The sequence below is a fragment of the Rhinatrema bivittatum genome, chromosome 12, assembly GCF_901001135.1.
Source record: "Rhinatrema bivittatum chromosome 12, aRhiBiv1.1, whole genome shotgun sequence".
Lineage (NCBI taxonomy): Eukaryota > Metazoa > Chordata > Amphibia > Gymnophiona > Rhinatrematidae > Rhinatrema > Rhinatrema bivittatum.
Genome location: NC_042626.1, coordinates 60,676,847 through 60,700,652, shown reverse-complemented (window position 1 = coordinate 60,700,652; position 23,806 = coordinate 60,676,847). Strand labels below are relative to the sequence as shown.

The 23,806-nt window shown below is 41.5% G+C and overlaps 1 protein-coding gene across 10 annotated transcripts in view; it reads right to left on the bottom strand.

Annotated features, from left to right (window-relative positions):
* SPOP (speckle type BTB/POZ protein) overlaps window positions 1–23,806 on the bottom strand; it is a 190,884-nt gene that overhangs the window by 166,100 nt on the left and 978 nt on the right. For 5 of the 10 annotated variants that reach the window (XM_029573351.1, XM_029573353.1, XM_029573349.1 and 2 more), the window contains one exon: window positions 21,562–21,651. The exons of the other annotated variants lie outside the window; for them this stretch is intronic. The gene's annotated coding sequence lies outside the window, so the exon portion shown is untranslated. The remainder of the gene's footprint in view (window positions 1–21,561; window positions 21,652–23,806) is intronic. 10 annotated transcript variants of the gene reach the window in all.

The window sequence follows — 23,806 nt, the reverse complement described above, 5'->3', positions numbered from 1 at the left end:
AATAAAGAAATAACATAGGGAAAAACTTAACATGAATACAGCTGCCAAACAAATATAGATTGAGCATGATTAATTAGATTGGGGGGGGGGGGGGGGGGGTTTGAACAACCGCTTTTTGGAGTCCAGAAAGGTTCTCAATTGTTCAGGAGAAAAGAAGATATTGCAATCATCCTGAAACTTTATTATATATTTACATGGATAGCACAATAAAAAGGAAGTGCCTATATTAATGGTTTCTTAAGACCAAGAAATCTTCTCTCCTCTCCTGGGTTATTTTATATATCAGGAAAAATTCTTACCTTGCTCATACCCCTAAAATATACTCATTATCCTACTGATATTTCGTTCCAAGATGAAAGAGACTAATAAAATACCAAGTTCTATCACTTCAGAACCGGAGTCCTCCAAGAAGTTAATCAAATTAAATAACTCTGTAGAGCCCCAAGGTTAATCAGCTTATTGAACTGCTATATAACTTGGAAATAACAAAAAGAAAATCTTATTTATAGAGGGAATTTGATCTTCTGAAATAAGAAATATAACCAGGAAATATGTTTTCAAAGTAGCATAAGGTAATTCCTCCATTATTTTAGGAACATTAGTAATTCTAAGATTTAGATGCCTGTTCCAGTTCTCCAAAAGTTCAACATTTCGAGTCTCTATCCTTAATAATAGCAATATTTGAGACCTTGAATATTCTTAACGTTTGACTCCAAAGTTGAATTCTCGCTTGGACTCCCTGAAGTAAATCCTCATGACCTTTTACCATTGGTTCCAAATCAGTATTTAAAAAGGCGCAATCCTTAATGGCAGAGCCAAAACCAGATATCAGCTCCCACAAGGCATCCAGTCACAGCAGTCGGCTTAACAGATGAGGGAACCTGCTCCATTCAGGATGAAGATAAAGAAGAAGAATGCGCAATAGCATCCACTCAGTAGCCAAAACTGGGAAAACCGGCCACGAGGAAGAACCCTTATTACCTTCATTCTCCAGTAATTGTGATGTTCCAAACTGCAAAGGCTGCCGCTCGCAAGAGCACCCTCCACTGTGGTTTCAGCAATGACCTCACTCAACTATGACAATGATAGCTCTCACAGCAGGCTGTCCTCAGCAAGAGGAGAGTGCAGATCCAGGGGGCTGAGGGAAACCTCCTCCCAAGGTGAGGCTGAAGCTCCCTTGCCAGAATGTACAATGGGGAGATCTTCCCCTGCTCAATCATTCACCCACAAAACTAATTTTTTTCCCGAAAGCATATAAAATGAAAAGCTTTAACAGTCTAGATCAATAGTTCTCAACTTTTTTCTGTTGGGACACACCTGAGAGATGGTTCTCACACGCCTGACACTCTGAACACATGATAGTCATGGGGCTAAATGTAAACATATACTCTGTATCTGCAGGAACCACCCTGACCCCCAACAATGGGTGCAGAACAGAACTAGGACATTCCTTGTTCAATTTACCAAACAAAAAAGATATTTTTGGTGTCATCTCAGTAACAGCAACATAAACACTTTCTCCTACCAGGCGCAATAGCCCTACTTATGAAAAAAAAAAAACAATTTAACACCAATATATTGTCCTATTCAGAAAACAAAACAAATAATATTGATGCAAATGCCTATATGCTAGCAAAATACGTCACCTCAGTCACACACAGAATCAAACGTCACCAAGTATAGAAAGACCGCAAATTACAAATATGGAGACAGAAACTGGAGTGGAGAACCAAAAAAATGGAAACAGAAATATAGCACCTAACAGACTCCCAGAATCTGCAATTATGTACACAAACTAATGCACAAAAAGTTACATCTGCATTATGGAACACACTCAAACAGTAACAACCCTACCTATGAAAAGGCAACACCACAAATATTTAACCAGGCCTAAACACCAATACACCTCCTACTAGGAAAACATAACAAGCCAAGATCCCTACACAAACTACAAGCTTACAGAATACCCTTACTTGGGTCACACATGCAAAACACAGACAGACCCTAACCAAATACAGGATAAAGTGACCAAGTTAATGTTTTTGTTTTTCCATTGTTGTGCTGCATACACAGCACATACACTAGCTTCTTGTTGTTTCCAGTTCAGTTTGTCTCCTCATTTCCATTTATACATTTCTCAAATAATATAAAATAATTCTAAAACTAGAATAAATGTTTCAAAACAACTGATAAATAGAATAACACCCAATCATTAAAAACTTACAAAATTATTAAAAATTCTCTAAACACCAATAAAATATTTCAAACAGCAGACACATCACATAATACCTGAATGTAATCTGCTTTGAAGTGCTGAAAAAATGCGAAAAGTGAAATATAAAAATCTAAATAAAAATAAAATAGCCAATAATTAAAATTGCAGTCAATCAAGGAAGATAAACTTAAAAAGCCACCTTTACTTACCCTCTCCAGCAAATCCTACTCCTTTCCCTTGTAGGCCAATAGCACACACCAGAAGCAGCAATGGCTGCTGAACCTCTGTCCTCACAGTCCTCTTCCTTAGGGCCCACAACCAGTCACTCACACACACACACACACCAATCACCTTCCTAACCACGCTCTTGCTCTCACACACACACACTCATAGCAGCCACCTCCCTAACCACTCTTGCTCACACACACACACCAGCCACCTCCCTAACCACTCTTGCTCACACACCAGCCACCTCCCTAACCACTCTTGCTCACACACACACCAGCCACCTCCCTAACCACTCTCTTGCTTACACACACACAGTTTCAATCTCACACTTGCACTTGCTGGATTCACTTTCTCTGTCTCTCTCACTCACCCCCCACCCCCAACACACATGGCAGCTACGGCACAAAACATCTGGTATACTACTATTAAAGCAACGTCATGACAAGCTGGGAACTGCAGCAGGAGTGACTTCCCCCGGCCCCGCAGCGGTAAGAATGCAGCACTCAGCTGTTTGCCTGTGCTGTGATCATTGCAGTGCAGAGCAGACAGCTGAGATTGTGGCCGTGGGGATTTCTTGCCATGCGCCTGTTTGGGAAATCTGTCGATTAGCTGCCCCTGGTCTATGGCGGTGAAGGACTTATTCAGAAAGTAGACATATTGTAAGCCTTCTAGGAAGGGGAAATACCTGCAACAGCCATACCTGAAATGTCATTTGCCCTGAACTTGAAAAATCATGTAAATCCAAATCCACATTCAAGCATACTTATTGGGAAGTTTCTGTTTGCTATCTTATTATTGGATGTTTTTTTCTACCCCACATCTTGGAATTTTGGGGGGGATATCACAGCTGAAGACATCACTTCAGTGACTTTTTGTCTTGTAAATCTGCTTAGATATTGGTGTTTTTGCTTTGAACAATTTTCAAGAGCTCTTTAAGGGGGTAAATAACCAATTTACACAGGGAAATGTCTATTTGCAAACTGCCCACCTCTTTAGCCAAGGATCAAGAACTCACGTACTTTTATCTGCATCATAAGTAGACTTCCCTGGGGGGAGGGGGAGGGAAATAATAGGGCCTTGATTGCCCTTTCAGAATTCCAAATATTTCCAGAAGAAAAGCAGCTGATAATTATTGCCAAGTGACTCCAACACTGCTACCTCTCGCACCAAATCCTGTGTTCCACTAAGAACAAAGGTCTAAAATAGTTTCCCCTCTTGTTGGTTCTTGTATCATCTGCTCCATGAAGCACTCGTTTTATTTAATCTAAGAACTTTACTTCTGATGAATGTCCTGATATAACATTCACCCAGTCAATACTGGGGTAACCCAAATCAACCACTATTACTGTGCTGATTTTGTTAGCTTCTCTAGTATCTTTTAGCATTTCATTGTTGTTAATTCTGGCCAGGTGGATGGTAATACACCTCACTTCTATTTTATTTCCCTTTTCATCTGGAATTTCCATCCATAAAGACACAACATTGCATTTTGTTTCCTGCAGAACTTTTATCCTGTTTGACTCAATGCCACCAATTTGATCCATCCTATCTTTTTGATATAATTTGTATCCTGGTATCACAGTGTCCAATTGGTTATCCTCCTTCCACCAGGACTCGGAGATGCAATTATATCTGCTTCTTCATCAAGTGCTATACACTCCAACTCTCCCATCTTATTTTTTAGACTTCTAGCTCAGTCTTTGACCATCTTTTGCTCCATTTTGGCTATTAGAGGAATGAGTGGAAAAGTGTACATGAAATCTGCATTCCAATCGAATAGAAAAGCATCCTGAGCTAATCTGAGTTCATTTGGAAGAATGGAGCAAAATGTCTCCAATTTCCTGTTTTGTTCTGACACAAACAGGTTGACCCGGGGTCACGAGTTGAAGCTCCAGGGAGGAAGACTCAGAACTAATGTCAGGAAGTATTTCTTCACGGAGAGGGTGGTGGATGCCTGGAATACCCTTCCGGAGAAAGTGGTGAAGACCAGAACTGTGAAGGACTTCAAAGGGGCATGGGATAAACACTGTGGATCCATAAAGCCTAGAGGACATGAATGAAGAACGGGTGGCTCACGGGAATGACGGCTACTACCTGGAGATAATACCCTTATTCAATAAACATACACACGATTAATGCGACTCCAACATTGCTCCAAGCTTCAACGGCAAGAGGAAATGTGGAAAAAGTTTTGCATTCACAAAAAGCGGGGAGTAGCTTGCTTGTTACGGCGGTTACTACCCCAAACCAAATAAGCTTGATACTTCACTTTCAATGCATTACCATCATAGCTCTCTGCTACAACGGCAGGGGAGGAAGCCTGATACTACGTGCATATCCAGCATAGCTCTCTGCTTCTACGGCAGGGGGAATGAAGAAAAGTGGATCTATATATAGACAACAACCAACAGGGACTGAGTCGCATAGTCTGGGTAGACAAATGGGCATGGGTGTAGCTTGCTTATTGCGGCGGTTACTACCCCTAACTAATTTAAGCTATATATTACACTTAGATGCAGCTCCAACACTACTCCTTGCATTAATGGTGGGGGTTGAAGGGAAATAGAACCAAAGGGTTACTAAGAGCCAAGAGTAACAGATAAGTATGAGAGAGAAAAAAAAAAAAAAAAAGTGTGAAGCTTGCTGGGCAGACTGGATGGGCCGTTTGGTCTTCTTCTGCCGTCATTTCTATGACTAATGAGAGACCCCATAGACTGAATAGTCCGTCAACTGTTAACTGCTTATAGAGACCACTCGTGTGGTCAAAAAACTCTGCTGAGGTGATCTGCTAACATATTGGAATTTCCTGGAAGGTAGGTTGCTTAAGACAGCTTGAAGTTTGCGCATCCATTCCCATATCTTTAATCGCTTTATGTAAACTACCCGGTTTCTGGTTTGGATGAGAATGCTCTTCCCCTGAAGGAAGGAAGTGAATGTTATTAGAGCATACTTGATCGCTCTCAATTCTAGAAGGTTTTAAACTGTCTTTCAGAGGAAGTTATGTCACTGTCAGTAATGGCCACATGATCCTCAAGTTCCCGAGCCGACCCCTCTAAATCCTTCTGCATTGGGCTTCTGCAGGGCAATGCAGTCTGATTTTTTTCCCATCCTGACAGCTTCTTGTGGTGCAATGGTGACTCAAAGAAAAAAATTGGCTTGCAAAAGTTTTCTTTTGCGAGCACTACCATACTACTCGAGTCCAGTGCAGACAGCGGAGAGCAGGCCAGCCATATATCCCAGAGGTGAGCGGGGTTGGTAGCGCCGGAGTGGGGGATGGAGCACCGAGCCGTGCTAATTTGCCTGGTCAAATGGTAGAAAAGCTCTCTTTGTAAATAATCTATCCACACTACAATGAATATGATTTTTCAGGAAAGATTTAGAATTTATTTTTTTGAGCATGCGTACATAAGAGCATCATGTGATGAAAGGTCGGTGTTTAGCAGGTGCACATGAACCAGCAGTCTTATACAGAAGGATTTTGTGAAGTATGTGGAGAATATATATATATTTTTTTTATTTATACCGACATTCTATCTGAGATGTCACATCGGTTTACATTCAGGTACTGTAGGTATTTCCCTATCCCCAGAGGGCTTACAATCTAAGTTGTTGTACCTGAGGCAATGGAGGGTAAAGTGACTTGCCCAAGGTCACAAGGAGCGACAGTGTGTAAATTCTATGTTAGAAGTCATCAATAGTAGAATGGGTGTGGATAGCTGCCGGAGGGATACTTCAAGTAGTTAACTTTTGGAAACATCGGATGGTGATGTTCCCCGAAGAAGCCCTATTGGGTGAAACAAGGGACCTTGCTGGGACATTTAACACACCGTCTATAGTGTACTCGCTATCCACAATGAAGAAATATATTAGATTATATATGGAGTAATGAGAAATTTACACACATGGAATATTTAATATATGAAATGCAGATAATAATGATGATACAGTTAGTGCAATATAGTAGGAATTTGTTTGTATATGATGTTTTGTATGCTTGTTTTTATATACATAGGCCTATTTTACTTGGTATGGGTACCATGTTAAAATTATAAACAATGTGTGTGTATTTTTACTTTCTTTATCATGTGCACTTAACATGGGATATTTAAAATGTATATGTATGTTTTCCATTATTTTTGATAATAAAAATTGTATTTAAGTATAATATAAATTATATTATATTTTGTATGTATTTAGCCGCTGATTTGGTATTTGTATTATTCCTTTATTTGAACAACCATTTCCCCAAGCTTTTCTCCAAAAAGGTGATCTCCAAAGCATAGGACGTCAGCCAACTTTTTGTGGCCATCATCTCACAGACTACTGGCTCTCAACCAAGCCACACAGCATGCTCTAAATGCCGTGATAACAAATGTTTCATAGATGGATCTCAGAAAATGATGTATGCACTCGTCTGTATCTAAAAGTGACTGAGGGTATGCAATTCCACCTTCACACTCACACAGTTCCTGAACTATGTAGAACCGGTGAATGAAGATTCACGCACTAAGCATAGAGTTTTGGAAAAAAACTTTTTTGCCAGAGTTGTACAGTAGTCTGGGGTCCTTCCTTGGTGGGGTATTAGAGTATATCCATGTTTTCATTGCTCTTTTAAGAGCTGATTCCTAGGGTAATTGTACTATTCCAAATCCTGGAGATTTTGTACCCTATACTTGAGGTCTAGTTTCCTTGCTACTGGGGAACAAGAAACAGCATTTTCCCACATTCTGGTTTGTAATTCTTGCAGGATACTAGGAATCAAGATTGCTGCTAGCTCCACTGGTATTTCTAGAACCTGGAGACAGCCACAGACATTTGCATGAGAATTTTTTTCCCTATGCACTTACAGTGCTTTTCCCAGCTTGCCCAGAAATCTAGAGTAAGAAAGGACTTCTGATGGAGATATGCATATCCTCTGACAGGTTGGACTCTGCTGCAAGCAATTTCTTGGACTAGATCTCCACACGGAGTTTCTGATAACGTAACTACCCTAATAGAGATCTGGGTATCATTCTCGATGGCCACCTCACACTGAAGAAATTCATCAGTAGTATAATAAAAGATGGATTTTTTAAACTTCACACCCTTAAAAAACTTAAACCTCTACTTCATCCCCCTGACTTCCGTACGGTTCTACAAACCATTATCTTTGCCAAAATCGACTATTGTAATTCCCTTCTCCTCGGACTCCCCAACAATGCCATCCACCCCCTTCAAATACTACAAAATACAACAGCCCGGATTTTGACCAACACTCACAGACACGACCACATCACACCGGTCCTAAAAGATCTACATTGGCTTCCCATAGCCTCCCGTATACAATATAAGGCTCTCTCACTCGTTCATAAGGCCTTGTTCAATCCTGAAATGAATTGGTTCAATGACACCCTCCGATTTCACCAAGCCAATAAACCCACTAGACACATTCATCTCGCCACCATGCCCACCACCTCACCCAAACTTTACAAATTAACCTCCACGAGAGCCCGTGCATTATCTATCGCCGGGCCTATTCTCTGGAACACAATGCCAGTTGAACTTCGCCAAGAAGAATGCTCAAAAACCTTCAAGCGCAAGCTCAAGACCTGGCTCTTCACCAAAGCATATACTTAAAGTCCCCGTGCTCTCATCTACACCCTCCCTTCTCTGTCCCCCTTGACTTGGTTTTTCACTATAAGCGGGTGAGCCCCCGCTTGAACCGGCTTCTACCTAAGCTTACACCATTCCTCTTCTCCCTCCCTCCTGTGTTACCCTTCCCCCCTCCATTCCCTACCTCTCCCCCTCCCCTTCTCACCTCACCTCTCCCCTTCCCTGAACTATTGTTATTTTATATTATTCCCTATAATTGTACATTTTGTATATACCTGCAATCTTCGCTTACAATAATTTACTAATCTAATTTTATTCTTCTGTCACTTCTTCCCCCCTTTTTTCTCTGCTTTTACTATCTTGTAATCATGTTATTCTAATTTTAGTTTAATGTTTTATTTCCCCTTCCTTTCCTCTTGCTCTAGTTATTATGTTCCAATATTTTTTAATTGTATTATGTTAAACCTGTTCGATGTAAAGCGCCGTCACTGGCACTAGTTTCTTGTTACGCTGTGAACCGATGTGATATCTTTGATGAATGTCGGTATATAAAACCGTTAAATAAATAAATAAATAAATAAAAATAAATAATAGAGGATAATGGTATTCCTCCTTATGGGAATACATCTGATATCCTAGAAAAGGAAAGATTGGAAGCTATCTTCCTTATCCTTAGCCACCACAGAAGTAAAGAAATCTTTCACCAGCTCAGTTATTTGATCAAAGGGCTGATGCACACTTTGACTTGGTGTATGAACATCCTCTTCTGATACCTAAATGAAATCTTGCACATTTTCTGGACTCTGCAAAATTTGAACTGAAGAAAGAGAGGATGCAAGCGGTACCAGAAAACAAATGGGATCTGAGTCTCCAGGCATAGTCACTGCTCCATTAAATGTGTTGAAGTAAGGTATCTGATAATTGGTGGGGTATGGGGTATTCTATTCTCTTTTGCCCCATCAAAATCCTGTGCAGACCTGCATACAGCTGCATAGGAAGCACAATATGATGCATTGACAATGGAGCCATCTGTCCTGATGATAAAGTTGTTAAGGACTAATGCATTTCACCTTATGCATTTGATGCACCAAACCCAGAGAGTACTTATGTATCGTTGGCATCAGGGCCTTGGCATGTTGACGGCACTGATGCACCATGCGTTGACTATGCTAATACACACAAGACTCTACTTTTTGCGTACCGGATGCTCCAGTGGCTCTGCAGAGTGGCACTTCTTTGACACATGATACTAAACATAAAAGGATAAGGCCTGTTCCAACTGCAGTGGAGATATTTTGGAGGAGTTCCTGCTAGACTACATTCCCGGTGAGGCAGAGGAAGCTGCACTTCGGGAGGATTTTCCAGGTCCTCAAGTCTTTGGGACAGTGGGCACATCCATCCACATCAACAGCTGGTCTGGTCATGGTCCAATCCCAGACAGACAATGTTAGCAGAGGTCTTGTCCTTTGGTGATAGATATTTTCCTTCTACAGGCACAGTCCATTCACTGTAGCCTTTTTCTTTCTGGACATCCTGAAGAAAAACACTTTTTTTTTTAAAGTAGCACTGAAAAGTGCTGTTGGGGGCTGCTGAGGCAACGAAGATATGAACATTTTATAGGGGGGGGGGAAAAACAAAACAGATGTACATGTCTGTGCTGGTGATCAGACAAAAAAAGACTGAGGGGGCTCACAAGGCAACGCCCAAGCGGGAATTCCCACACATGCTCAGTATAGCAAAAGCTCTACAAGCTAAGACAGCAGTCCATTCGGTGTTGCCAAATAACATTGTCCTACTTGTAATGGCTAATTCAGCCCTGCTTATTGATGGAAAAACTGGTGTAATGCATACTCTCAGATCTGTCCCAGTAAAAGCCCTAGCTGCCAAATTCTGCACCATCTGCAAAGCCTTCAACATAATTGAAGGCAGTCCAATAAAAACTGCACTGCAGTAATCAAGGCCTGAAATGACTAATGTTTGAAGAACAGTATGAAAATCTGTGCTAGAAAGAAATGGGGAAATTTTCTGTAATATGCACAATTTAAAGAAGGTGTTTTTTAACCAGTTTAATGGTAGTCAGACATTGAGACACAAGACACATGGCTTAGAAAAAGTAGTAGTTTCAGGAACAAAAACTGACACCTGCAAACAATACAGCAAACTACAAGAATGCTGCAAACACACACAAACACTGAATAGGGCTGCCCAGAAGGCTGAACCCTAAGGTACTCTAGTATTTAATTTACTTGATACCACGACGAGCTAGTAGATCCAACACATATCTGCTATGTCACCAAGATAAAATATAAACTAGGCCAAGACCATTTTAGTTATTCCTAAATTCTTCAGTCAGGACAACAGAACTGAGTGGTTGACAGTTTCAAAAACTGCAGTTATATAAAGCAAGAACAAGCACACGCTCTGTGCAAAATATTGGACAATAATTCAGAGGTCTTTAGAGTCTTGTGGTGGTTTCTTTAAGATTGGGCACACAGAAGCCTGCTTTATTTAAAAACGTTTACCTGTCTATATCAGAACCACTGTGCTAGGCAGTTTATATTTACATATTACAATATCAAAATGCAATCACAAAGTAAAATGCAGAGAGGAGAGATTGAAGAATCTAAATATGTACTCCCTGGAGGAAAGGAGGAGCAGGGGTGATATGATTCAGACTTTCAGATACTTGAAAAACTTTAATGATCCAAAGACATCGACAAACCTTTTCCGTTGGAAAAAAATCAGCAGAACCAGAGGTCACGAGCTGAGGTTCCAGGGAGGAAGACTAAGAACCAATGTCAGGAAGTATTTCTTCACGGAAAGGGTGGTGGATGCCTGGAATGCCCTTCCGGAGGAAGTGGTGAAGTCTAAAACTGTGAACGACTTCAAAGGGGCATGGGATAAACACTGTGGATCCATCAAGTCTAGAGGGCGTGAATAAAGTGGAGGCATTCAAACACTGCATGGAGCGGCAGTAGCCACAGCGGCATTCAAACACTGCACGGAGCGGCAGTAGCCACAGCGGCATTCACGGAGCGGGATGCCAGTGGCCAGTAGTTGGTGTTCCACCTTCACGGAGCGGAAGGATGGAGGGCTGCTATTTCCAAAAATAAATAAATAAATAAATAAATAAACAAACAAAAAATATAAAAACAGGGGTGGGTAAGAGTGTGGGGCAAGGGGATGGCCTGCTTGTTACAGCGGTTGCTACCCCCAATTGAGCTGGATGTCACTTGGATGCAGATTCAAAGCTGCTCTCTAAACTGGGTGGAGGGGAATTAGGGCTGGAGGGTACTGGAAGCCAATAGTAACACGTGGGAGAGAGAAAAAGGGAAAAAAAAAATGGATAAAGTGCGTAGCTTGCTGGGCAGACTTGATGGGCCATTTGGTCTTCTTCTGCCGTCATTTCTATGTTTCTATAATAAAGAATCTTAAAATACACAATCATTTCACTGAAAAGCTTTGTGAAAAAGGTGGGCTTTCAATTGTTTTCTAAAAACACAAAAAATAATTTATGAAACGCAGGGAAGCAGGCAATTGACTCCACAAGGTGGGGCCTATAACCAAAAAGGCCCATGACCTTGTAAATGATTGCCTTTGAAATAATTAAAATAGTAAAATACCTTCAGCAAGCGATGCACTGATAATAAAAGCAATACAGGTGAGATATCCTCATGCAGATCCTTTAAAATAGCAAGGAAGAAGAATTTAAACAATGTTCATGGCGACAACTGCATGAACAATATATTGTCACCACTAGTTAAAAGATGGAAATTCACTTCGTCTGGGAATTGCGAACAGATGGATACTAATTTCTTGTTAAAGGCTAAAGCAAAATACTTTCCTTTCCAAACTCAGAGTTTGCAGTTAGTGTCAAATACTGTACTATAGAAAACAATTCAAAAGGGATATTCAGCCATTTGAATTTTTATTTTTTTTATTTTTTTTTTTTTACAGTAAAATAGTTCTTTTGTGGCCTCAAAAACCAAAAATGATGAGCATAAGCGAGCTTATCAAGCCAGAAGGAATTTTCTCCATCTGTGTTCAAGATGATAAAGCTGGCTTTTACTAGCTCTCAACTCAGCTGAAAACCAAGGTGCATTTTTGACTCTGCATTGTCTATTGGTTCAAAGAAGCAATTTCATCCACAGCTTCGTCATTAGTCTGGTTCCAGAGAACTACTGCATTTTCTACATTGGTCAGAGGAACGGCTTCTAGTTTGGGTATCCAGCAGGGTCTCAGCTGGTCACAGCCTTTTAAAAATAGATGTTTGAAGGACAGCTGAGCAACCCTAAAAATGGGAGGCGGCCAGTCCTCGCAATTAAAGTAATCAGTGGATATGCATAAAGCAGACAGATTCTAGTTTAGCAGAAATGTGTTGGTGTTTGGGTAATTGCCAGGTTCTTGTGGCCTGGTTTGGCCTCTGTTGGAAACAGGATGCTGGGCTTGATGGACCCTTGGTCTGACCCAGCATGGCAATTTCTTACGTTCTTATGAATAATCTGTAGCTGCTTGGATGCATGAAGCAGAACTTTTGATTCTCCTGTTGACTTCTGAGACGAACAGGTTGATCACCAGCTTTCCCCAGTGACTACAAATATGTTCCAGGGACCATTCATGTGATTGTAACCCTCTGCTGAAGCAGTCTGTCAGTGTATTCTGGGATTCCTGGAAGGTATATTGCCTGGAGATGGGCACTGAGATGTCTTGCCCACAACTAGACACATGGATGACCTCCTGGCAGAGGGCACACATGCCTGTACCTCCCTACTTGTTTATATAAAAACACACAGTCTGCATTATGACTCTTATCCTGAGAGGAGGTGAAAGATATTTCTCAGAGCTCCAGGAAGTTATTTACAGAGGACTATCCACCAGTGGCCACAATGCTTGGGTCCACATTGCACTGGTGTGCACTCCTGACCCCTTTGTCGAAGCATCAGTAGATAGGATCACGTATGCAGTAGAATTCTTAATGAGATATCCACCTTTAGAACATCTGGATTCATCCATCACTGAAAGGATGCTCTCATCTTGGACATCAAAGAGATTTGGCACAACAATAGTTGATAGAGCTGATCCCACTGGCTTTGGAGACCTCACTGAAGACGTTACATGTGCTTGGTCTCGATGAAGGGAAGACCTTACTAGGCCCATTAGCAATGTAGTTCTTTCAACAGGAAGGAACACTTTTTCCTGTAGCAAGTTTATCCAGGCTCCTAGGAATTGAATTATTTTGAGACGAAAACAGGTTTGACTTAGTAAAGTTGACCAGGAACAGGATGAATCATAAGGACTTTGAGGGACACCAGAACTTCCAATGGAGATTACCCGTAACCAACCAATAGGAAAATGCAGATTCTCTGCCTACAAGCTGTGCTGCCACTACAGCAAAGCATTTTGTGAACACCCTCAAGGCTGCCGAGAAGCCAAAGAGGAGCACCTAATATTGGTAGTGCACATCCTTATCCACAAAGCTGAAGAAATTCTGATGGACCAAATAACTGGGAATGTATGTATACGCATTTTTCAGATCCAGCACACTCATTCAACTGATGGATTGACTGCAAGGAAGAATCATCTGGAGGGAGTCCATATTGAACCTCTCCCAAACCAACAGCTGTTTCAGTCGTCACAAGTCTGGTATAGTTCTTAATCCCGTTAACTTCTTGGGGGATTAAGAAATGCCAGGAGTAGAATCAATGGCCACACTCCTGGGCATGTACAGGTTCAACCACCTTTTACAGGAGAAGAGTCTCCAATTTCAACTGCAATTTGTCAGACTGAGAAGGATCAAAGGAGAAGACCAAAATTCACTGGGTCAGAGGAGGCCAAGAGAAGCGTACGTGGTAATCATATTCCACAATTTTCAGGACCCATTGATCCTTGATAATTTGGAGGCATTCTGGAAAGAAGGACTGAACCCTCCCTCTCAATGAAGACACTAGGGAAGACAGATCATCAAAAACTGGTACCCAGCTTAGATTGAGTCTACTGTTGAGCCTTAGGCTTATGCCTTTCCCCTCTGTCAGCTCCAAGCGGGCAGCTAATTGAGAGTGGATGGAACTCAATGACACTGAAAAAGCCATTGTAAGAAAAGTACTGGTGTCAGAGAGGAACTCATTGGTCCCCTATCACAGCTGATGATGACTGATTGATGCTCTTTAATCAGAGCCACCATCTCTTGAATTTTATCACTAAACAGGCTGTCCTGTGGACAGGATACAACCACAAGATGATCATGCACGTCCTCCCAAATGCTGCCCGCCAGCAACCATGTGAGCATTTGGCCCTTACGGAAGCCGCTGAAGTCCTACTCATAGAATCAAAAGCTCTGTATACAGAACAGATAAGGTGCTTCTCACTTTCCTCGAAATCTTCCACTGCTTAATAGAAAAATGCTTGTTCTGGGTCTAATGATTCCCTCAAGGGAATTTAGCTTCTGGTTAAATTTCTGAGAATTCTGCACCATGTAGCACTGGTAAACCACAATCCAGGTACTCAATGTGGAATCTTGGAAGACCTTCTTCCCAAACACTTCCACCACTTTCAGGTCCTTCCCAAGGGACGTTTTAGAGAGATCACGAGTGCCCTTACCATGCTTCTTCTACCACCATGGAGTAGTGCAGCAATTGGGCCATCCTAAAACCCAGGGAGGCCTGCATTCTATATTTAAGTTCAGCTTAAGTTCTGGCATAATGTAGGCAATCTGCCAGATCGTCATCTGAAGAACCTGTAGAAGTTTGTGAATTGGATAGCATGAAGAAACTGAAGGAGATAAGAGACATCTGTTCTTGGATCCTTTTCTTTCCCGATTCTGAAAGAGTCCTGGCCAGCTTAGATCTGGGGTGGCAAATATCCCTCCAGAAGGAAGCTATGATGCTCAAGTCTAGAAGGGGATCAAAAAGAACCCCGAGTCCTCATCTCCTGACCACAGGGTACATACTTAGTCACAACCCCAATGATGAAAGTGGCAACCAAGGCATAGACATCCATTGGTCCAGAAGGTAAACATTCAGGAGAAACTCAGAGCAAACAAACAAAGCCTATATTTTCATCCTCTGATTCACGAAGGGACTCCCCTAGAGGGAGAGAAATCCACTGCTTCACGGTGAGGACTTACCGTGTTTCCCCGAAAATAAGACATCCCCCGAAAATAAGACCTCGTAGAGGTTTTGCCAAATTGCTAAATATAAGACCTCCCCTGAAAGTAAGACCTAGCACATAATTCATGTAAACGATCGAATTAGCTATGGTATTCCCACCCATAAGGTAACGCGCGCCCCTGCCGTTTTGCCGCGTTTAACCTGCTAATTTACCGCCTACCCTTACCCCTGCATTAGAGGCAGGGGTAAGGGTAGGCGGCAAACTTTCCCCCAGCCCCCGCTCACCTGCCCTGGCCACGTCCATGGGTGCTGGTCTCCGGGGCAGCCCCAGTCCTCTCCCCTCCTCCCGAAGCAACGAAAGCGCAAAAAAAAAATCGAAAAAGCGAAAAAAAAAAAAGTTGCAAGAGAGAGAGGGGAGAGAGGACGGGCAATCCCACGCTCGGGATTGCCAGTCCTCTCCCCTCCTCCCGAAGCAAGGCACGAAAAGCAGCCTTGCTCCGGGAGGAGGGGAGAGGACTGGCAGTGTACGGTAAAGCAACCAAGTGACTTACTTTTTTCACAGCCCTCCTCCGGAGACAGATCGCGGCTCCCCTGCCTCCCGGTGAAGATAGATGCCTGCACGGGCGAAAGCGGCCCCTGTGCGTGCGATTGGGCCGCTCAATGCGTGACATCACGACGTTTGGCGTCACGGCATGTGACATAACGCATTGAGCGGCCCAATCGCACGCACAGGGGCCACTTTCGCCCGTGCAGGCATCTATCTTCGCCGGGAGGCAGGGGAGCCGCGATCTGTCTCCGGAGGAGGGCTGTGAAAAAAGTAAGTCACTTGGTTGCTTTACCGTACACTGCCAGTCCTCTCCCCTCCTCCCGAAGCAAGGCGCGAAACACGGTAGCAGATGGTACGTTGCCTCTTCCTGCTGCAGTTCAATTCAATGGCAGCAGCCTCTATCTTCCTCTCGGGGGGCGGGGGAGGTTCATACACTTTATTTTTTGTACTAAATTGCTTTAGTGATGTGTTGCTTTAAAATTGTGTCGAATTGGTTGCATCAAGAAAATGTGGTTTATAAATTGTTAAATTCAAAGCCAGTGAAGAAAGGAAAGTGCAGAGTTGGAATGAGATCTAGGTGTGTCTAATTCCATCCAGCACAAGTTAACTGATGCCGTGGGTAGAAGAGCTGTTCTGTGTGTGTGAAAAGTATGTCACTGACTACTGAATAACTATTTTAAAAAGACTTTTATTCAATCTGACATGGCCAGTTAAATCCTTTTATTTGTAGCAGGTGCAAAAGTCGCTTTTAAGGATGGATGCGCACAGCAGGCCCTCGAGGAGCGCGTTCATTTTTTTGTTCAACAATATACCGGTACGTGAATTCTTCTTCATGGAAAAATAAGACATCCCCTGAAAATAAGGCCTAGTGCATCTTTGGTAGCAAAAATTAATATAAGACACTGTCTTATTTTCGGGGAAACAGGGTACTAACAAAAACTTTAAACTCTCGCATCAAAGTATGCACAGAGGAACATGAAATATCCCCACTATGTGGGAAAATTTCCTCCATCCTGGACAAAAAAAAAAAAAAGACTGAAGGCGGCAAAGAAATTCTTCACGTGCTATAATAACTGGTTCTCACTGGTTGTGGAACTCTCTGAGCTATAGTTGGAGGAAAGACATCCTCTTCAGAAACCCAGATCAGCTCATCCTCCCACAAGGTTGTTAGTAAAGCTGAAGAGAAATCCAGCTACACCACTCCTACTGCAGATGTTGAGTTACTTCGTACTGATTGCATTGATGATGGCCATTGACTAGCCTGCTCCATGGAAGACACTGGTAGCTCTTTCCGTGCCACGACACCTACTGTGGGACTTGGACTTACCTGCCAAAGTGCTCTGCTTCAGCATCACTGATGGTGCTGTGACCTGCTGTGCCAGGTTTATTGACTGCACCATGGATTATGAACTCTGCCCCGATGATACCCTGGACAGTACAGGTTCATATAAAACAGATGGCTCAGCACTATGGAGATCTTCTGCACCATGAACAAAGATGGCACCTGCGGTGATAAGACTATGTCCTGCTTCAGCGATGAGGGGAAGCCTGTTCCAGCAGAGCCCTATGCCAAACTTCTCTTCAGCTCTGAATGGGAGAACCACAAAGGGAGAATCCCCTGCCACTTAGATGCCATATTGCTTCTGTGCCATATCCATTCCGATCCGAGGCAGATCTGGAGGCCAGTGCCAGAATGGGGGAGGGGAGCCTTCCATTGCTTGAAGAAATGCATGAAGAAGTCTTGCTGCTGCATTTTCTTGCACTGGGAGTCAACAATGCATTATTCCTTGGTTCTGCTGCTTGGCCTCACAATTAAGCTTAGGGGTATTACCCTCTGGCGCCTTTTTTAAGGCCTTCATCTTCCAGACCCAGGACTGCTGCACCCTGGGGGAAATACAACCACAGCTGTAGAGAGCGAAGTAGGCGTGGTCCGGGCCCTTGCTTCAGTAACACGGACAGAATATATATCTGTGGGTGCTAGATGTAGACCTTAAACATCTTCTGTTGATGTTCTTTTAGATAATTTTTTTTGTTTTTAACAATTGAAAGTTCTGTTTGAGCGGCTGCTGAGGTAACAGCAGAAAAACTTGAAGCAACAAACTAGATAAGGACACTTTGCCCCAAAAAGTTAGAAAACTTTCAAAAGAGATACTAGGAAACATCCATATAGTAGCTCAGAGAAAGGAAGACTGAGGGGTTCATAAAGCAACATGCATGCATGGAGACCCCCACACACATGATCAGTCAAGTCTTTACTGAGCTCCTAGAGCTGGGTTCGTGTCAGCACCATTAGATGCTGTCACCCCATATGTAATGACCAATTTATGTCTGCTTGTCGATTAATCAGGAGACTTCTGTCTTGAAAAGAACTATGAAATGAGTATCTCAAATAAGATATAAAAGTATTCCATCTCAACTATTCCTTCCCCTCGCCAAATTTTATAGTGTGGACCATGGATTCCTGAATGACATGCTGATGCCACCACCTAAAGGAACCTTGTCTGAAAACAGGTGGTCAACATCTTAGTTTCATTTAAGTGGTAGTAATGTCAGATCAAGAGGCTAAAAAGTTAACTACAAAACAAACACTTGAAATTAAATTTAGTATGCAAGGAAACTTTCATGTTCAACTTTAAGCATGGAAAGCTTCTCAGATATCCAAACACTACAGCATATGACCAAACAATATAATCCCATGGAAAATATTTATCCTTCGAAAACGAAAGATTACTGAGAAATCCACTGTTTTACATTACAGTGATTATTCTCCCAAAAATTGTTAGAAACATTTCCTCTTCCCACTATAAAAGGTATTAGAAGAGGAAGACTTTCTAATATCAGGTACTTCAGAAAATATTTTCTCTTTTTTCCACATTCTTCCTCTGAGAAACTGCCTTTGAAGTTGAGAGAGAGAGAGAGATTACCTTATCAGTAAAATCCAATAACAAAAAGATAAATACCCTAGTAAGTCAGAAAAAAAAAGAGCCATAATCACTTAAGGGTCTTTGAATCTTTTCCATGAATCCATGACATGAGTTTGAGTCAAGTCTAAGTTTGCCTACAATGGGAGTATTGGAAGAAAAATAATTCTGACTTTGAACAGGGTCAGTTTCACCAAGGTTATTTTCTCAGTTTCAGTACACAATTTTTTTTTCCTGGTCGACCTACCTAAAAAGGTTAAAAACTTGCAAAGTTAGATTAAAGGCAATCAGAAGCTTTATGGGAATTTATATATTTGGAACAGCTGCTTTACAAACTATTAAATTCTGGAATATACAGTGCTTTAATCCCTCCACTTTAGAAATGAGCAATTTGCCTGCAGTGAGCGTACCTTCATTAGCACCTGGCTCAATCTCAGGAAGAACAATGGCACAACCAGGAGTGGTGCTGTGCAGCAGAACAAATACTAGGGCCCAAGGAGTGGATCCATATGCACTGGGTCCTAAGAACGGTGATGCATAGCAAAGACACTAGGGCATGAGAAAGTGGCAATGTACACTAGAGAAATGCTGGGTCCCAAGGAATATAAACAAGTCTAAATGAATAAGGGGTAAATCCATTCATGAAACCATCTCTCATTCTATTCATTTTTTTTTATATGCCACATTATAAGGCTCCAAAGCCCACCTATTAGTAGTGTACATAATTTAAAAGAAAAACAAGAAAAATGCCTGGCTATCACCCCAAGCCAGATTTAGATAAAGAAAACAGCTCTTCAGTTAACTTTAGGCAAATAGAATTATTCATTTGCATCAGTGTGAATGGTTCACAGAAAACTAAGAATAGGCCAGTCCTGTTCCTCAGGCTTCAGTGCTGTGCACTACAGTGTGGCAGACTAGTGCAAGGGTGCTGTTCAACATGGTCAGCAAGGCTTGGGTATGCCACAGAGTTGTATGCTGTAGTCCCATAAAGGGGGGGGGGGGGGGGGGGAAGAAAGCTACTGCTCTTGTGGCAGTTCCTGCCAGCCAAAGAACAGCATAGAAAGCTAGTCTCAAAAGAGGGCATCACTCCAGCCCTTAGGACCATAATGTGAACTGTGTGGCTCAGGTATGTTATCTGGGGCAGTGGGAAAAAAGAAAGAAAGAGGACACCATCTTCAGATTCATTGCAAATAAATGTTTTAATTACTAAAAAATGTCTGATTTCTCCTTGTTTATTTTCTAATTTCAAATATGGTAGATTGATACATATGTTATATTGTAGGTTTCATGAAGGCTAACCACATCCTCTGAAAAATTTTAAGAATATAAGATATGCCATGCTGGATCCATCGAGCTCTGCATCCTGTCTCTGACAGTGGCCAGTTCATATCACAAGTACCTGCTAGATCCCAAAAAGTAATGTTAGATCTTGTTTATTATCATGCCCAATGATAAGTAATAGCTTTCCCAAGACTACCTAGCTAATAATTGTTTATGAACTTTTTTTTGTCCAAATCTTTTAAACCCAACTATGCTAGATGCCTTGATCACATCCTCTGGCAACAAATTTTGCTTGATTATGCATTGAGTGAAACAATATTTTATATGATTTGTTTTAAACTTTATTGTCTTGTTTTAGTATTTGAAAAGGTAAATAGCTGTTCCTTATTTATCCACTGTACTGCACTCATGATTTTATGAACTTCTATTAAATCTCCTCTCAGTTTTCTCCAACTGAGGAAACCTAACCAATTTAGTCTTTCTTCATAAGGAGGAGAATCCATCCCCTTTATTATTTTAACTGCCCTTCTCTGTATTTTTCCAAGTTCCGCTGCTTCTTTTTTGAGATGAGGCGATCAGAACTACACACAATATTGATGGTGCAGTCAAACCATGGATCAATAAAGAGGGATTATGATATTCTCAGTTTTATTCTCCATTCCTTGCCAAATTTCTAACATTCTGTTTACCTTGTTGGACTGCTGCCATACATTGAGCTGAGGATTTCTAACAATTGTCCACAAGAACTCTAAGGTCCTTCTCCTGGGTGGCAATTTCTAGTATGGAACCTAGCATCTTGTGAATCTATAGTTGGGATTAATTTTCCCAGTCAGCATCACTTTGCACCTGTCCACATTAAATTTCATCTGCCATTTAGAGATTTAGTCTCCTGGTCTTGCAAGTTCCTACTGCAATTCCTCACAATCCACTGTTTTAACAACTTTGAATAATTGTGTGTTACCTGCCAAATTTATTATCTTACTCACTGTCCCCTTTTCCACATCATTAATGAATATGTTAAACAGCACAGGTACCAGTACAGCCACTCTGGGTCCCTTTTTTGAGAAAGACAGCATATAAATTGAAAGTCTAATGTATTATACAGATCCCTGGGGCACTCCACTAATTATCTTTCTCCATTTGGAAAATTGACCATTTAGTCTTATTATTTGTCTTTTAACCAGCTACTAATCTACAATAAAATACTGCTCCCTATTCCATGTCTCTTTAATTTTCTCAGGAGTCTTATGTCAAATGCCTTCTGAAAAACCAAATACACTATATAAACTGGCTCACCTTTATCCACATGTTTATTAAAACCTTAAAAAATATCCAATACATTTGCTAAAATCAGGTTGATTCTTCTCCATTAAGCCATGTAGCTCACCAGACTATAGTTTCTCAGATCACAACTGGAGCCCTTTTTAAAAATCTTGCTCTTGAAAGTGACAGTTGCATGGGTCCCAAGGATACAGGCTCCTGTTGGTTTTATGTTATGCATGTCACACTATTTGATTATTACCAATAAAGGATTCTACTTGCCTCAAGGTTGCTATGGAGACTTACTTTATTCAATTCTGGTCTTAAAAAGATGCAAAACTTTAAGCAGCACAATAAGCAAAAGATATCTAGGACACAGGCAGAGCATAAGCATACAGGAGAAAGACTTACAGCATCCCAGGGAGAGCAGCAACGTGCAGGACAGAAAGATACATGGGCACCAGGACAGCCATAATGCACAACACCAAAACATGCTGTGTCCTGAAAGAATCAAAATACAAATAAAAGACATACAGCCCAGAGAAATCCTCTGATGGCAGGAATTAAAACAAAAAATTCTCTAAATTTTTCTCACTCTATTGAAAACAATGGAATAAAGTCACACTGAAAACTCCAAAGACTCATGTACAAGCATTTAATGTACAAAAACTAACAGCAAAGACCATACTTGTTAGCTGTACAGCAGTTTGTTCATTTTCTGAAGAACTCCTCTTACCAGAGCATCAGGCCAGCAAAGGGATGCCATCAAGGTAGCTCCTTGTTTTAGCATCAGTATCAAGAAATGGCACTCACTGAAAAACTTCACAGCTTTGAAAAGCATGCTGCTCTCACTAACAATAGATACTCTCAGAGTCTCGCCTGAGATGTGCCACAAGTAAAATCAGATAGAGAATACAGAACATACGAGTTGTACCATATGAGGAAGCACACTTTGGGGGTGTTAACATCAAAACTTACTTTTTCTATCATTCTACCCAGAGTTCATTGCAGTCCTCATGCAGGGCAACAGATACAGCACTAGCTTCAACCAAGCATTCATTCCAATCTGTACATGCAGGGAAGCTTCCAGTACTGTGCATGAGTGACTAAAGTTTTCATTAATTCTTGGTGGCAAATAAATAAATCAGGGTGCAATGGCATCAGTCCAAGTGTAAGCTCCTGCCTTCCCAAACAAAATCATTCTACCCCCAGATCTCTTCATCTCTCATTTCTCCTGCTTCTGGGCCTCTTTCTTGGGCAATTAATCAGGGTCTGACTTCTCTATTCCAGACACACAGACTAAGAATTTCTCTTATATTAGAGATCACAATTAACAGTGGACCACTGGCTCAAAGTCCAACCAGAACTCCATGACTGTGCAGCAAGAGTTGTATCATGAATGTCACACTGAGGCTATGGGATAAAGGATGAAATACCAAGACAAATAAGATATTAAAAAGGTAAACTGGCCAAGTCATTGCCAACAATTATAGGTAAAGCTGTGAAACAGCTGAAAAAATCCTGCAGGAAGAAAGTGTTAAAAAGTAGTGACTAGCAATCAGCAAGGTTAAAACTAACAAGATGCTCTACTAAAGCTGGGGTCCAGGGAGACATATAGAATTAACTAAGGGAAAGCACAATGGACAGAATTTTTTTTTTTAGTTTATCCAGATGTCTAGTTTTCAAACAATTTAGAAAATCATCTCCTATCATCTATTTTGCCCCTGCTCATTAGTATTGTAATAACTATAAATTTGTGCAGAAATACAGACAACCACATAGGCAGATTGTAAAGTGATTATAGAACTAGCACCTGCATCTGGCTGGAAGGCTGCAAGTCTTAGTGAAAATGGACATGCTCAAATAGCTGAGACTTTTTTGGTAGGCTATGCACTTCTTGTTTCAAACCACGTTGGAGAAATAAATGGAGGGGGAATTCATAAGAGAAAGCTGGGAGAATAAAACCAGGTGATAAGATGGTGGGTGGGCAAGAAAATGATAGCCAGGCTGAGCAGTAATGCTTGTGTGATGGACCATGAGGCTGTCTACATTTTAAAGACATCTTCTACTGTCTTACTTTTTTGCCAGGTTATTTGGTGCACAGTTGGACCTTTTGATTTCTGATAGAGCCTTTTCATTTTAAAACATCTGCTAAAATACTATCACAGTAGATGTCAGAAATATCAATTGGTCCACCTAGTCTCCCCAGTTATTCCTGTCTACACTGTCAGGGATATATCTCACCAGCTGTCAGCCATAGTGTAACTTCTTGTAAAATATTCCTCCTTTTTGAGACAGCTTTTGTTCTCTTCCTCCTTAGTACTCTACTTTTAAGACACAGTAGCATGCAATATTGTCTGTATCCTGAAGATACCTCCCAAATGTCTTGCCCCTTACCATGGGAATTTTACCCCTGCACCTCTTCCACCCTTCCCTTTCTCTCCACCATATCATGACTATCACTTTCTCTTTTCCCATTCCTCCCCGAACCCGTCCCAGTTTCATCTCCTATTTTTCAATGTCAACCACCCTTAGGGATGCCTCATTCCCATCCATATCACCCACTCTCTTTTCCTCTCCCTCCCATCCTGAATTTTCCTCACATGCTCTATTTCATCCCATTTTAAGGCAATCTTTCTCACTCCTCGTTACAGGG